We start from the raw sequence: 15689 nt of genomic DNA, 5'->3' as shown, positions 1-15689 counted from the left end.
TATTTCCCTGTCTGGGCGTGAATGGAGCGGTGAATCGCGAGCAGCAGCTAGCCAAACGCGGAGTTCCTAGGTCTAGGAGACACTGGGGCTGCATGAGCGCGAGGTCGGTGGGTGCCCTGTGTGAACCGCGACTAAGCAGGCATCTTTATATAGATTATATAACATAGAACATATATGTGTGCCAGGAGTGATGTCTGCGCGACAGGGAAGGCAAGAGAGATGCCACAGTCCGGATTCCCCACCTGTGCTACCTCCTGGCTTTTATCTAGATTTGGGATTTTTTTTTTCTTTTTTTTTTCTGCTTGGCCTCTCGCAACCGAACTGTGCAAAGCCATGGAGGGAGGACCCTATCGCTGGCTCTCTTTAACCCTCTCCCGCCCGCCGCCCTCGGCTCTGGTCCTTGCTTTCTCCCCATCCCTGGTGTCCTTCCTTTCTCCTTGCAGCTCTTCTACTTCACTGCTCTCCTCTGTCTGCCGCTCCCCAGCCGGATGCCTCCTTTCTAGGACCCCTTTCCCCACGCGGATCCCTTTCCGGTTTCATAAAGAGACTGGGGGTGGAGGGGCGGAGAGGAGGGGACAATGAAAACTGTAATAAAAATGAATGAACCCGAACGAGTGGAGCCACGCCATTATTAAGTTTCTGTTTTACGGAAACGCCTTTTGGACACACTCACTTCTAATTCAGTGCGAAGCTGCTGTTTGGAGTTCAGGCACACAGATTAGAAACCCCTCGGTCTGAAGAGTCCTTGGGAGATCTTACACAGAAAAACTTCACCTCGGGAAAACATCTTTCCTGTTTACTGTGTTTCCTCCCCTAGTCCTTTTGAAAATCCCTGTGTGGGAGGCGATCCTGTGTCACCTTGCAATATTTAACAGGGGAGGTTGAACTCAGCTTGCTTCTTCCTCTTAGACTGAGCTGTGGCAGACGTTTCCCTCCTTCCCTTAATCCCGGCTCTGGCTTTCTGTAAAGTGCAAGCAAAACGTTCCCCGTAGCTGGGCAGTGGCCGGCCGCCTCCTGGGGCTTGATAGTGGAGGGTCCTACCCTAGGGGACCCGGGGCTCTGGAGATTCCGCCGCCGCGTGCGGAATCTGCCTTCCCTCCCTCCGCTCATCAATGGGAAACTGGAGACGCTGGCGCGCTCCGGGCAGGGGCGGGCTGGTGCAGTAGGAAGGGGTGCCGCGGGCCACTGCCTGGGGTAAGGGGTTCAACTTATTCTCTCTCTGTCCCCCGGAGTCGCAAATCGGAGTCTGAAGGCACGGCTGCTACTCTCCTCTCACCTCCGGGCAGGCGTGCAGCCTTAGTTTTCAACCCGTCGGCCACCGGCCCACTGGCCATTTGCGGTCACATCCGGGCGGAGCCTTCCCCCTGCCCGCGCGCGCCAGCAGGGCTGGGCCTGCCCGGGGGCGGACGCCGCGTGCTCACTCGGGCTGCAGCGGGCTGCGGCGTGGCTGGTGGGCGCCGTGGGCCGAAGGCCCCAGGGCTGCGTCCGGTCACACTGTATTTTACTAGTGGAGCGCGAGCTGCTAAGAAGGACGGGAAATGCAGCAGGCACGGGGTGGGGGGCTAGGTGCCTTCCCAGGCCACCAAGGTAGAGATCCCCGGGGCTGGGTCCGAAGGTGGTTGTATACCGCGACTCCGGCTGTCGTTGGAGATTAGATGTTAGGAGACCGGGGCATTTCGGGGAAGCCGAGCCCCCTCGTGCCCCGCCACCTGGGTGCTTCCTTAGTTGCACTTCCTCCTCCGGCTTAGAGGGTGGCGCTGAAGGCAGGGAGGGGGCGGTGACCCAAGCCGGCGGACGGCGGGAGAGAGCTCCTGGCCGGCTTAGGGCTCAGGTCTTCTCTGCAGCCGTTTTTCGTATATTTTCTTGCTGCACTACTTGTGTTCTCCTCCAGTAGCCCCGTGTGCTCTACATTTTTTAATGTTTGCTGTGCCCATGACTGGGTGCCTCCTGGTTGGATCTGCCCTTTCCGGAGTCGGTTCCCCTTGCCCTGCGCTGATTCCATTCACTGTTAGCCCTTTCTTATACCACCGCGGTCGATACTGCCTCTTATTTGTTTGTTGCTTTTTCTCTAAGGCCACTTCCTATGCCTGTCCCAGGACCATTTCCCGCCTCTTCTCTGCGTTCGCTGAATTAGTACTCACAGGACTGAAAATAGCAAAAATGCACCAATCTGTTTGCCTGTGAAGCCCTTACCACTGTTTCCTCCTGGCTCTTTATCTGTCTTCTGGCAATATCTTTTCCTGGCAGTTATAAATTTATATACGTGGATATTTGCCTGCCCTCTACCAGACCATCAGATCTTTAGGGTACAATCTTTATTCCATTTTTGATGTTTCAAAGCACCTGATAGATGCCTGGGAAATGCTTATCCAGTGATTTAAATTAAAATATATCCAAGATTTAACATGCTTGTCCTTCCCTTGCATTTTCAATCCATGTTATAATCAGTTTGTGATTTTTCCCTTCCTGCTGCCTTGTTTGTTAATTTTATGTTCGTGAATTGCATATTACAGTCCAAGAGCCCTGCTGGCAGTTATACCTTTCTTGTAACTCTTCTTGACACTAATTGTCTTGCTTTCTTCTTTTACCCCAGTGTATTTCTCCCATTATCCTGGTGATCCAATTTTAGAACTGTCTTTACCCCTCCAAAACAGCCACAAAATCTTCAGATAGGTGTATAAGAAAAAAATTAAGATTTTTAAAAAAGAATTTCGTTTGTTAACAGAAGGGCATAGACCCTTTTGGGGAGGGGGAAATTTTAGGAAACTACAGAGTCTTAACTTTCTCAGACCCATTCTCTTAAAATGGTTTAAAATAACTTCTGGAAGAAAAACACCATGAAGAGAAGCTTCTACCCTGTCTTTTTTTTTTTTTTTAATATTTTGTTTTTTAGTTGTAGTTGGACACAATACCTTTATTTTATGTGGTGTTGAGGATCTAACCCAGCACCCCCCGTGTGCTAGGTGAGCTCTCTACCCCTCAGCCACAACCTTAATCCCACTACCTTGTCTTTTGAGAATTTATTTGTAATTGTCATTAAAAATCTTAGACATAGCCTCAAACAAAACTTACTAATTTAGGGAATTAGAATGTTTCTGTCATAAATGAGCTCAACAGGCTTTTGAAGAATTGTGAGAAGGGCCAGGAATGGTGCTTTGCCTGTATTTTGGCTGAGCTAACTAGCATCATTCAAGAGAATCTAGAGTAAGAATTTGTTAAATACACTCTATAATTCCGACCTGCTAACTTAGCAAACATTCAGGGAATGGGGCCCTATTTTTGAAGTGGTGTTTTTATATATTTTAAAGGGTTGGACTGACACAAGTCTATCAAGTTTATTGCTTTAATGTTTAAACTGATATTCATTGGCCTAGACATGAAGTGAATACTGTAGGTTTTAAACATTTTTGTATCAGGGGCTGGGGTTGTAGCTCAGTGGCTGAGTGATGGCCTCACATGTGTGAGGCACTGGGTTTGATCTTCAGCACTACATACAAAAAAATTTTTTTTGGTATCAAATAGTTTCATATATAATAAATTAGCAAAAAATGGGAAGTAATAAGTATATCCCTGGAGAATCATCCTGAGGCACATCCTAAAACTACATGTCCAGTTAAAAATATCTTGAGTAATATTATCTGGGTGAGAGTTTCTTACATGAGGTAGAGGAAATTGCCTGCTTTTAGCTCCAAGCAGTGTTTTTGAGTTCCAATTTTACACTGAAAAGCCCTTGTGATTTTACAGCATTGAAAATAGAGACACGTTGTTCTTTTATGAGATGTCTGGCCTTTACCTGTTATTCTCACTAATAGCTGACTTGATTCGTAAGTGCTGCTAGCAAGGGAAAAGATTGGTAAGGCAACATAAAATTCATTGAGTGAGAGGGAAAGCCAGGCTCTGCTTTCTCCTCTTTCAGCAGCCTGCCAGGTTTGTGCTAACAACAGTGGATGCTAGTTGCTCCGGTTGTAATTGTCTAGCCAATGATGATTATCTTCTGATGTCGGCTGACACAGTGTTCTCCAATAAGAAAGCAGGAGGCCTGTGCTGACTGCTGTAACATTATGTATGTGAGGTGACGTCATCAGAGGGCTTGCCTAGAACCTCATGAAACCCTCCCCCCTCTCCTGGCATCCTTCACACATCCAGCCTTTCAGTGCTTTGTACTTTTTCTGACTTTCTGCTCTCTTTTTTACTGTGGTGATGGTTATAAAGAGTTTATTGTTTTTATATTCGTAGTCTGTATTATAAAGTTAGGAGATAGAAATTTCTAGAGTTAAATTTTGTCCTTGCAGAGGGAAAACCTTTTATTCACAAATTTGATTTTACCAAAGGAAAAAATGGCAAGAATTTAAAAGGAGTTGCTCATCTATATATCCTTTCTTATATATGAGGTTTGGAAAGTAACAGAATGTACAATTTCAGGATTCAAGAGCTAGAAAGAGCATTATAATGTTATATTAGTATTTTATTCAAAAGGTAGCAATATAAGGCTGATGAGACTTTTCAAATGAAGGCATAGTACTAGGTCACTACTTTTCCTGTAATGAGAATTGCTTTGAATTGCTCCCTTAAATTCACCTGTGATGTGCTGCATGCATCTTCCAGAAATATTGCTGAAAATTAGTGCAGCCTGTGGCCACAGAACAGAATAGGCCAGAGTTTCATTTAGTCATTATTAGCATTACAGCAAGTATGGCTTGGGTCAGCTGTCTAGGAAAATACTGTGTCCATGCTATACTTATTATATTGTTGCCACCTACTTTGGAGACTCACAGTTCTTAATATTTTTAAGATTGAAAAGTCTTAAGTGTGAGGAATTCAGTGTGTCATCCAGTAAATTTTAGAAATCACTGGGATCATATGTGGTAGGTTAAGAGCAAAAAGCCAGAAAATGAATAGAAAGGAAAATGTGGTCTATGTTGTGATCCTTGAAAATAATAAAAAAGTTGTATGGGAACTTTGATTTGATCTTTCATGTATCTTTCAAGAAATGATGTATAGGCCAGTGGCATAGGAGGCTGAGGTAGGAGGTTCGCAAGTTTGAAGCCAGCCGTAGCAACTTAGGGAGGCCCTGAACAATTTAGCAAGACCTTGTCTCAAAATAAAAAAATAAATGAGTGGGGATATGGCTCAGTGGTTAAGAAAAAGAAAAAAAAGAACGTAAAGAAATGATCTATATTCTTGTGATCCTTGGTTCTGATTTCCAAGAATAAGAGCACCTTAGATTGTTTTGTAACTATATTATCCATTTCTATGTGTTTGCATTTGTTACTATATGGTGAAAAAAATCTTTACTTAGGACGTCTTGTTAAATTAGCAATTTTGTGGTATCCTGAAGATTGCTTCTTGTATTTATTTTGATGCTTCCAAAACTGTTATGGTGCATTAGGGATCCAATTCTAAAGTTGACCACTCTGTATCCAAGAGTTGCTTTGCATTATTCCTTGAAAAGGAGAGTCTTTCAGCTCAGGTAGTGGAAAAGCTATGAACAAGATGGAGACTTGGAAATACTTAGGAAGGCATAGAATAGCTATCTGATTAGTTGATAGCCAAGAAAGTAAAACTAATAGTATGGCACTATTATGACAATTCAAGAATTCATCTTCTCATCAGTGATCTGGAATCTTTTAGGTCCAGATAATTAATTTTCTGAAATTAATTATCCAAAAATTGCCTTGATGATTTCCTTAATTTTTCTTATATAGGGACAGGTGAGCTATTGTTCTGCCCTTTATTAACAGGAACCAGACATCAGTCCACAAGATTTGCCTCACCTCTCTCTCTGTTATTCCCTACCTCAAATCCACCTGCTTCCTTCCATTTGCTTTCCATTTATCTTTGTTAGGTGAGTTCAGGCATTTACTTAGAAAAGTTACCTATACCACATACAGCATTCCTGTTGATAACCCTGGGAAATCTGAATGAAAACATAGCTTGGCTTTATTGTAATGTTAAGGCTCATAACTTAATTTCTTTTCTATATTATTGTAAACAGGCAGATACTTATGTGTAATGTTGAAGTAGGTATTCAGAAGACTTTTTGTGAGAGGGGGTCTACTGGGGATTGAATCTAGGGGTGCTTAGCCACTGAGCTACATCCCCAGCCCTTTTTAAATTTAATTTTATTTTATTTAGAGATAGGGTCTTGCTAAGTTAATTAGGGTCTTGCTTCCTATTTATGTGTATGTGTGTTCATCATCTAGGTGAATGTCTGGGCTCTTCTTCCTTGAAGCCTCCTGTCTCAGCTTCCCTTCTGCTGGGATCACAGGTGTGTGCCACCGCATCAGAGAACTTTTTTTAAAAACAGCATCTCCAATGATTTATTTTATAGGTAGATTACCATTTTTAAAAAAGCTTTGCCTGCTAGTAAAAAAAAAAAAGAATTTGTAATTTTAAGTTTGTTGTACAAGAGTCATCCTCAAAACATAGGACAATATAAGTCTTATCTGAGTTCACACCTATGTATTTGTTATGGTTCAATTCTTTTTTATTTTTTGGGGGGGATGGGTATTGAGTCCAGGGGTATTGTATCACTGAGCTATATCCCTACACCTTTTTATTTTTTAATTTTGAAATAGGGTCTTGCTATGTTATTGAGGCTGTCTTTGAACTTGCAATCCTCCTGCTTCAGTCTCCTGAGTTGCTAGGACTGTAGGTGCGTGCCACCATGCCTGTCATGATTCATTTCTTCTTGATCATTCATGATTTTTAGTTTTATGTTTCTTTATTCCTAGTATATATTGGAATAGCAGGGTCTTTTAGAAAACCTTTTATTCATTCATTTATTCATTTTGAACTTTTTGAAATTTAACTTTAAGCCTGTACTTTGTACAAAAAAGTGTACAATTAAAAAAGGCTTGTATTTATCTCTGCTGAAATAAATTAGATAAAATGCTGCAGATGTGCTCACTTTGGCAGCACAGAGACTAAAACTGGAACACTACAGAAATCAGCATGGTCCCTGCCCAAGGATGAAACAGATTTTTGAAGCATTCCTTATTTTTTAAAAAATGTTGAGAAAAATTAGTTATGTGGCTTGGAGGCAATTTTACTGGATAGATAATCATTCATGATTTTCTAGTACAAAAGTATAATAAAATAATTCTGTTACCTTCAGGGTTTCATATATTAATTTTTTTTCTTTCTAAAACTTGTTGAGAAATTTCTAATTGTAATATTGTAGGGACAATATTGATACAATTGTTATGAGGTTTGTGATCATTTATTTTTAGTAAAACGATTACATTTTCTAAAAGATACATTTAAATGTTTTAGCTTAATCCTTAATTTTATTAATACCTATCCTTGCAGCTAGTTTTTAAAAAATGATCTTTTGAATTTTGAAGCTGAGTTTCTGAATTGGCTACTTGTTAATTCTTATGCAGAGTATAGAGGATCATTCTTTGAGGTTGACTGAAAAGATCAGTGAAATGCATGTTTACCATTTTTCTCTTTTAGGAGAGCCCAGACACTCACCTAGATGATGAACACACATACACGGAGATGTGCATAGCATATGTTAAAAGTGGCTTGAAAATAATGAAAGTAGTGCCTATGAAAGATCATGTCTTCTCCATTTCTTGCTTCCATAAAAACATCTTGCTGAGCTGAACATACTTTTCTAAAATTTGTTCCAAAATACTTTCTACTGCTGTGTCATTAAAAAAAAAAAAAAAAGGACTAGTTAAATAATTTACTTTAATAAGTTTCAAGCTACAAAAATCAAATATTTAGCACTTTAGGCTTATATCAATTATTGTTGAATTAAAAGAACTTCCATATGATTAATAATTGCTGAAACCCTCAAGTTTTCCTGTCTTTGGACTCAATTGCATAGCTCCTTCCACAAGCTGCTAGGCCTGCCCTAACTGGGGTCATTGACTTTTATAGGTGAAGTGAGTTCAGTGAAATTGAATGCTTCAAAGCTAAGAATTTCATGATACTGTTTTTGGAGGCTCAATGAAAATAAATATATAAATAAATAAATAAGTCTGATGAAAGATTTGTTCTGAAACTTTCTAAGTATCTGAGACTTCTGTCAAAGTCTATGAGTGCCCTTAGCATTTAAGGTCTGGACTAGCAGTGTTTTTCGTTATAAGAAGGTAAAAGGTATTTTACAAGAAAAATGTGCCCTAAATATTATCTTCTGCAGTTTCCTTTCATCTTTATGACTTTTTAGTATAGACTTTGAAGATCTTTGAATATAGGGTACATTTTCTTCATCCTGGAGCAGTGATTGCAAGCATTCTTTTAAAAGGTTTTTGGTTTGTTAAGTCCCCACAGCCACCCTTCTATGTATTATCTTTTACATCTGTCTGGGCTCTGTCAGGGATAGGCCTGTTGGGACAGGAAAAGGAGAAATGGGCTCCCAGCCTAAAGCTTGGATGGGGGCAGGAATCACCCAGGCCCCAATCATTCCCTCATTTGAATGCTAATAAATACTCAATCAGTCAAACACTGCACTTGGAAAACTTGGCTGCCTTCAAGCATTCCTGTGGTTTTAGTCCAGAGAACCACATCTTGAATCATAATTGTCACTAAGTGGATCCTGAACACTTAAGGCTAGAATAACTCCAGAAAAGCCGGTATTAGCTTTAGTGGGTATCACAAACAGTAAACTGTGTAAATACTTTAATCATGAAGAATTACTACTTTCTGAATATCACTTGTTTAGTATCTGTCAACACTTTTATAATCACAGAAAGTCATGACACCTTTGATGATGTTCCTACCACAAAACATTCTCAGTTTGATTGAAAACAAACCATGGCGCACAGATTTGGAATATTTCTTACAAAGCTTCAGCCTGTGGAATGCTGTGTGCCTGCGTCTCGGTGATGTTCACCTCACATTCTCAGCATGGTTCTAGACTCAGAGAGTCTGTGTATCCATCTGGCACTACCAGTAGCCAGGCTTACCTTAGGACAGGCTTTAGTAGTTGCTGGTAACAGCCACCCCCTGTTGACAGAAAAATATGTGTAGGTTGGGAATCTCCCTCTTCTTGCAGGTCAGCTCCTACAATGTGAAGACTGAAAGAAGACTTTTTTTTTTTTCCTAATGGTCCTGGCGATGAAACTCATGCCTTGTGTAGGCCAGGCAAATGCTGAGCCACCAAGCTACATGCCAGCTCTCTATTTCCTGATTTTAAAGTGAAAAAATCATTACTATAGGACAAAGAAATGAGGACATTAAAAATTGTAAAGTTGTTGGAAAGAAAACTCTTTTACTTCTTACCCAGAGGCAAGCATTGCTAGTTTGCCATGTCTCTTTCTCAGGGTTTTCGTATATTTAGATTATTTGCTACATAACAACATATGTTCTGGAGACCGCTGTGGGCACTTGACATTACATACTATCTCATCATACTTTTCTATGTTGCTTTTTTCCTCTTTGCACAGTAAATATTTTTTTGTGTGTCATAAAAACCATAATCCTCAGTGGCTACTTAATGTTTTATTATTTGGATTGACCCACTCTCAGTGCTGAACACATTGAGGTGCTAATGATTTTTTTTTTAATTTGGAATAATCCCCTGAAGTTCTCTTTCTCTCTCTCTCTCTCTCTCTCTCTCTCTCTCCCTCTCTCTCTCTCTCTCCCTCCCTCCCTNCTCTCTCCCTTTCTCTTTTGGTGTATGTGTGCCTTTCTCTTTATAAGTAACCCGTAGGTCAATACCCTCAGGAGGAAAAGTGGAAAAAGAGAAAGGACATCCTCTGTTGGCTTCAGCCTACACAATATGATTACAGGGAGATTATTGCTGTCCTATATCTGAACTAATGTTTTATTAGTTGCTTTAACTTTTCAGGTTTTTACAGGTGTGGCAATGGGTATTCCCTGTGAGATGGTAGTGAAGTGGTCAAGCCCATGGACTGTGGAGCCAGTGTGGCTGGCTCACATCCTTGTTGTGCCATGTAGGAGCTGAGTGATCTTTGGCAGTCTCATTAGGCTCTCTTCTTTTGGTCTCCTCTTTAACTTGGAGCTGATTACAGTACTGCTGTTAGGGATGATGAAGATAATGATAAAGAAGTCAACCAGTCTACCTGAGCTGGTTGTGAGGCTTAAATAAAATATTGTGCATTGGAGTTTTAGAAACCTTTAGAACAGCGCCCTGCACATTTTTTTATTTCACCATTATTCTCATCTGCACCAGACATTATGGGATCAAGACAAAAGTGGGAGATTAGATGGGATCATAAGTAAATTCCTGAGGTGACCCAAAATGGCCATATATCAATCTGCAAATAACATGAAAAAGAGCCTCTCATGTAGGAGCCACCATGAAAGTGGGCCCCAAGGGAACAGAGAAGTATGACACCAACTCTGCCTTCAAGAAATTTACAAACTCCTTTAAAGTTCTGCAAGAGAAAACATTGTTCATATAAATGTGGTTTAGGGCTGGGGTTATGGCTCAGAGGTAGAGCGCTCGCCTATCACACGTGAGGCACTGGGTTCGATCCTTAGCACCACATAAAAATAAATAAATAAAATAAAGTCATTGTGCTCTTCTACAACTAAAGGAAAATATATTAAAAAAGTGTTGGACTGGGGATATAGCTCAGTTGGTAGAGTGCTTGCCTCGCATGCACAAGGCCCTGGGTTTGATCCCCAGCACCACCAAAAAAACAAAAAAATGTGGTTTACTAAAAAGTGTGGGGCCAGTTTTATTAAACACATTTTGAAACTCTTTCAGAAGCTGTGTTTTGTCTCAAAGCCACATAACAGTGTGAACTATAGGCAGCCCTAGTAATAGACACTGATTACAAATTTATTTTCTATAAAACACCCAAGATTGTCTCAAGTAATCATTTATCGAGTAAAAGCATACAGTCTTTGTATGCGTTACACATAGAAAATAAAAATCACTCTGTCAATTAGTGAAATGATAGTAGCTAAAAATGTAGGGATTATGAGTTTGCAATGCTATGCTTCAAGCGAGTCCTTGGTTATTGTTTAATAATTCTTTTGTTTCAGTGACAAAGGCCTGGCTGTTGTGTTTCTTAGTAAAGTAAAATAGGAGACCATCACACCTTTGAAATGGGGAGGAGGAAGCTTCTTCCATCTGTATTCATTTCCCTACTGGCTACTGGTTCACTCCTGGAGTTGGCATTGCGTGGACAGCTTGCTCTCTTTGTTTTCTTACTATTAGTCTTTTGTTGTTCGTTTGTTTCCCTGTGATACCAGGGATGGAACCCAGGGATGGTTGGCCACTGCCACATTCCCAGTCCTTTTAATATTTTATTTTGAGACAGGGTCTTGCTAAGTTGCTAAAGCTGTCTTTGAAATTGCGATCTTCCTATTTCACCCTGCTGAGCTGATGGGATTGCAGATATGTACCACCATGCCTGGCCATTTCTGGAGTTTTATAACTAGTCTCCAGGCCAGTAATTCAGAAGTTCATAAGTGGACTGACCCACTGGGCCCCTGTCAACTGCAGTGATTCCTGTTTCAGATGTCCCATTGCACATACTTAGGATTTGTGGTTTCAACACCCAGTGAAGCAATGCTCTAATTTTGACTTGGGTCATCCAGGTTCAGAGAACTTCATTGAGAATCCGCTTTTAGCCCATTCCACTCGGGATACCTCTGATTGCTTGAAGGTTCTTTTTTCCACTGACCTGAAGATTCTTTTCCGTATTGACTGGCAGGTTATCGGTCCTCCATGAGTCCTAGTTTTGATTAGGGCTCACAGTTCTGACACTAACTGCATTTTCTTCCCCCACTTTCCCGTATATGAAGATGAAAATGTGGTGAAGAAAATGCAGTTAGTGTCCCCACTAACTTTCAGAAATAAGTTTTTGAATTTCTACTTTGGGAGTGCTGATAATGCTTCTGATTGTAGCACTTTGGTACCTGATTCTTCTCTAGTTCCTTGTAATTATTGAAATTCTTTTTCTACTGATAAGAGGGAAATGCAGGGCAATAAAAGTTTGAGGAAAATGCTTTGTCTTTGTGATCCTTAAGCAGGCATTTGGGCCAGACTCTCTGCAGTTTGTTTCCCCAGAATATGCATGCGCAGGTAGCATCCCAGAGATTGCGATTTAGCAGGTCTGTGGAGGGGTGCAGGTGGGTGGAGAAGCATTGCTCTGCTCTGGTTCTGCCCCACATTGTTTGGGGCTGTCTTCTTCAAACCACTGATCTCCTCGTCCTCAGTTGCCCTGCTCTCTATTATGTCATTACACAGATAGAGACGCAATTCAGCACCCAAGCTCCCCCCTCTCTCTTCTCTGATCCACAACCCAGTTGCCTGTGCTGTTTCTCAGTTACATTTCCACCTGTTCATTTCATTAGCCATGGCTGCCTTCTGGCCCCCATGGTTGCCTTGTGCCTCCTCTGTCAATGCCCTGACTCCCCCTCCTCTTCTGTAGTCTCCTGCATTGTCTAAGTCAGTCACAGATCTCATCCTGCCGCTCTAGTAGTGAAAAACCTTCAATGGTTTCCCACTGTCTGTTGGACAAATCCAAGTTATTTTAAAAGGTTTGAAAGGGCATTCAATATCTGGCTCCAGATTACCTTTCCAGTGTTACCTGTTGAAGCAGCCCTTATCCTACACCTGCTTATTCAGATTTGAATTCCAAAGTCTTTTTTCTTCCCACCCACTTGAAATCCTTCCTTGTGGTTTGCAGCACTTGGTTCATAAACAGATTACTATTTTCTCTTCTGGTGTTGAAATCAGTACCTACCACAGAACTTAGCATGGAGTTGCAGTCACTGTGTGTTGAGTAGATGAACACAGGGGTGTCTAGCTTTTCATTCACTTTCAAATGTGTCTGATTGTGTTATCCCCGTACATATTTTTATTTTCTTAAGTGAATCATGGGAGAATGTCCAGTGCTTTAAAAATACTTATTTTATTCTCTTCACTTAAATTTATTTTTAAGAGGAAATGGTATCAGTTTTGTGTGACTGAAACTTAGTGAACTCTTGCTAATATTGGAATCTAGTAGGACTTTTTTACTTATTCAAGTCATCTCCTCCAATCAGAAAAAAAGTGACGTAAAAAAAAGATTCCTTTGATGTGGGATAAGGAAGGGTGGCATTGCATGCATAAGAAAAAAGAAACTGGAAGAAAATAATGCCAAAATGGCAAAAAATAGTTGTGCAAAGGTGGCATTCTGTAATCTATTTATGTTACATTCTGGGACTGTGTGAGTTGGGTGATGATGGGTGTTGTCCTATTTNAAAAAAAAAAAAAAAAAAAAACATGATAACAATTATCTAGTGTCACACAAAATGTATTGTAAAAACAAATGCATTTTTGAATTACCATTAAAATGAGCAATACAGTTAAATGTAAAGGCAGTCTTTGAGGACACTGAACTGTACATTTTTACTCCAAATAAATACACTTTCTTAGATTAAGATAGAAATGAGCCATACTGTTGATGTTACGTTAAACTTCTTTCTCCAAATAATACATTAAACTGTGTGATTTTTTTTTTTTTAATTTTAAATAGGAAGGGGTCATATTCTTTAAGGGAGACTGATAAAAGACATTAACATTGCTATTTTTATGTAGGGCTCAGGAATGTGTCTAATGGGGCAAAGGTTCTCTAGGGGCAATAGTCATCTAATCTAATAGAGATAAAAGGTTAAACATAAACCTGTCCCTCGAGAGACCAAATGAATCAGATAATTGGCTCAGGGACCTGATGGCACCTGGAAACAGGCTGCACACATACCTGGAATATATCATCATCAGATCTATCTAGCACTGCAGAATGCCTAGGTGACTGTGTCTGATTTAGGGGACCTAGTGGGGTCTTGTTGCATTGTGAAACGAAGGATTTAAGGAGACAGTGTGCCCTGTCCAGAGGCTCTGGATTGAGAGAGCCTGGTGTGTCTGGTCCAGTCAGAAGTCCCAAGAGTCTAGATGAGAGCAATGAATGGCAGGGCTTTTCCCAGGACAGCTTTGAGGAGCAGATCTGGTCAGTCTTGGGTCCTTGCTTTGGATTCTTCTAGACTTCTCTCAGAGAAATGAGAGGCGGAGGACTGCCGTCGAGTATACAGAAAACAAGGTTATCTGTTTTTTTTTTTTTTTTTTTTTTTTTACATCTTATTACCCTGTAGTTGACCAAGTTAGCCAGACTCTAGGAAGTTAGACTAAATCTAGAATTTGCCCTTTCATACTAGTCTCTTCCTGTCGGCTGTCCTTGTCAGAAAGCAGGGTACAGGTAGGGGAAAGGGAGGTTAAAGCCGAAAGTTCAAAATCCTTTGAGATATAATTGTTCAAAAATCTCTAAAGGATTCAATGATGATCTTTTTGTTCAGTCCTCTGTCTAAATTTAGACAAAATTCCATTGTTCAGTTATAGACATCTTAATGATTTCTGGATGCAAGAAAACAAACTGTACTAGAGAATAATAAAATGCTGTTTTACACTTATAGAAAATAAGTGCTACAGAAAATTAGTCTTAGTGTAATTAATATTCTAATAAGTTCTATGCCAGTTGAATTAGTATAATTAATGTTTAGGTATATTAGACTTGATGTTTCTTGAAGAGCACTAAAATACTATTTCCTCATAAGATAATTTTTCTTATAGTAAATTTAACCATTTAATATACTAAATATTTATGATTTCCTCTTGTAGTATGAGTAGAAAATGCACATTTCACTTTTCACAGGTAATTTTTTTCTAAGGGAAACATTTTCTTACAGAAATTTATTTTAAAAAATTTTAAAGTTAACTACCTCAAAATAAAGCATAACATACATTGTTTCATAGTTTATGGCCACATGTCTATATCTGACATGGAAATTATAGCTTACTAAACTTAAAGTGTTGTGACTAGAGCAATTACTGTGAATATGTAGATTCAATGCCCTTCTAATAGAAAGAAGAAAGATTATATAGTTGTATATTTGACTTTTTAAAATATTAAGAATTTTCATATCCTAATATTTAAACTTAATTTTGAAAATAATCTTCAATTTTAATACTAAGATGAATACTACAGTATTTAAAAAATAAACGGATGAGACTTATTTTTTTTTTAAATCTGGCAAATGTTCATCGTAACCTTTAGTTTTGCTGTTACGGGAAGAAGAAATCAATGCACTAGCCTTAGATTTGGTGTTATTTCATATGGAGAATTCAGGCATGCCCCCAATTTAAAAAAAAAAAAATTTAAGTTTTTATCACATGGATGAAATAACACACCAATTATGGAAAACTATACCAATCAAACTAAAAGACTCACATCAGGTCCCGAGAAGTGAATTCTACTAACCATTGACCAAACCTCTAAAATTGAGACCCAAATAGACTTTTCCTCCTCTAAGTTGTTCTTGTCAGGTATTTTGGTCACAATGACAAAAAGGAAACACACTATGGATAAAGAATAAAAACTCTGCCTCAGAGATTTGTGAGTTCATCATCTGAGTTAACATTCTGTAATTTTGTGGGGAATATTTCTTTCCCACAAGAAATTTTTTGCCTGGACCCCCCACCCCAACTCCCCCCTACTAGTGCTAGAGGGACCAGGACAGAGATTCTAAAGCTGGGGAAATTTGTTTGTCCTACCAACTAATAAAACGTGGGTGCAACTTGATGCTTCCTTCAGGATTAAATTTTACTCAGTGGAAAGAACATAGACTTTTTTATGCTTGTGGTTTATTATGTTTGAGCTTGCTGTGATAGATCTGAACTGTTTTCCTTAGGTAGTTATAATAACAGCTCCATATGTCTTGTT

At 39.8% G+C, this 15689-nt stretch overlaps 1 protein-coding gene and 2 non-coding genes across 5 annotated transcripts in view; all 3 read left to right on the top strand.

Annotated features, from left to right (window-relative positions):
* The window catches only part of Elovl6 (ELOVL fatty acid elongase 6), a 117841-nt gene that overhangs the window by 566 nt on the left and 101586 nt on the right, over nt 1-15689 (top strand). The gene's annotated exons all lie outside the window — the stretch shown is intronic.
* Nucleotides 6903-7004, top strand: LOC125619866. The gene has a single exon (XR_007351456.1). It is a non-coding gene; the product is annotated as a U6 spliceosomal RNA (small nuclear RNA).
* On the top strand, nt 10542-10614 carry Trnaa-cgc. Its single transcript has one exon. It is a non-coding gene; the product is annotated as a tRNA-Ala (tRNA).

This window comes from Marmota marmota, unplaced genomic scaffold (genome assembly GCF_001458135.2).
Source record: "Marmota marmota marmota unplaced genomic scaffold, marMar, whole genome shotgun sequence".
NCBI lineage: Eukaryota > Metazoa > Chordata > Mammalia > Rodentia > Sciuridae > Marmota > Marmota marmota.
This window is presented reverse-complemented; position numbering and strand designations above follow the sequence as displayed.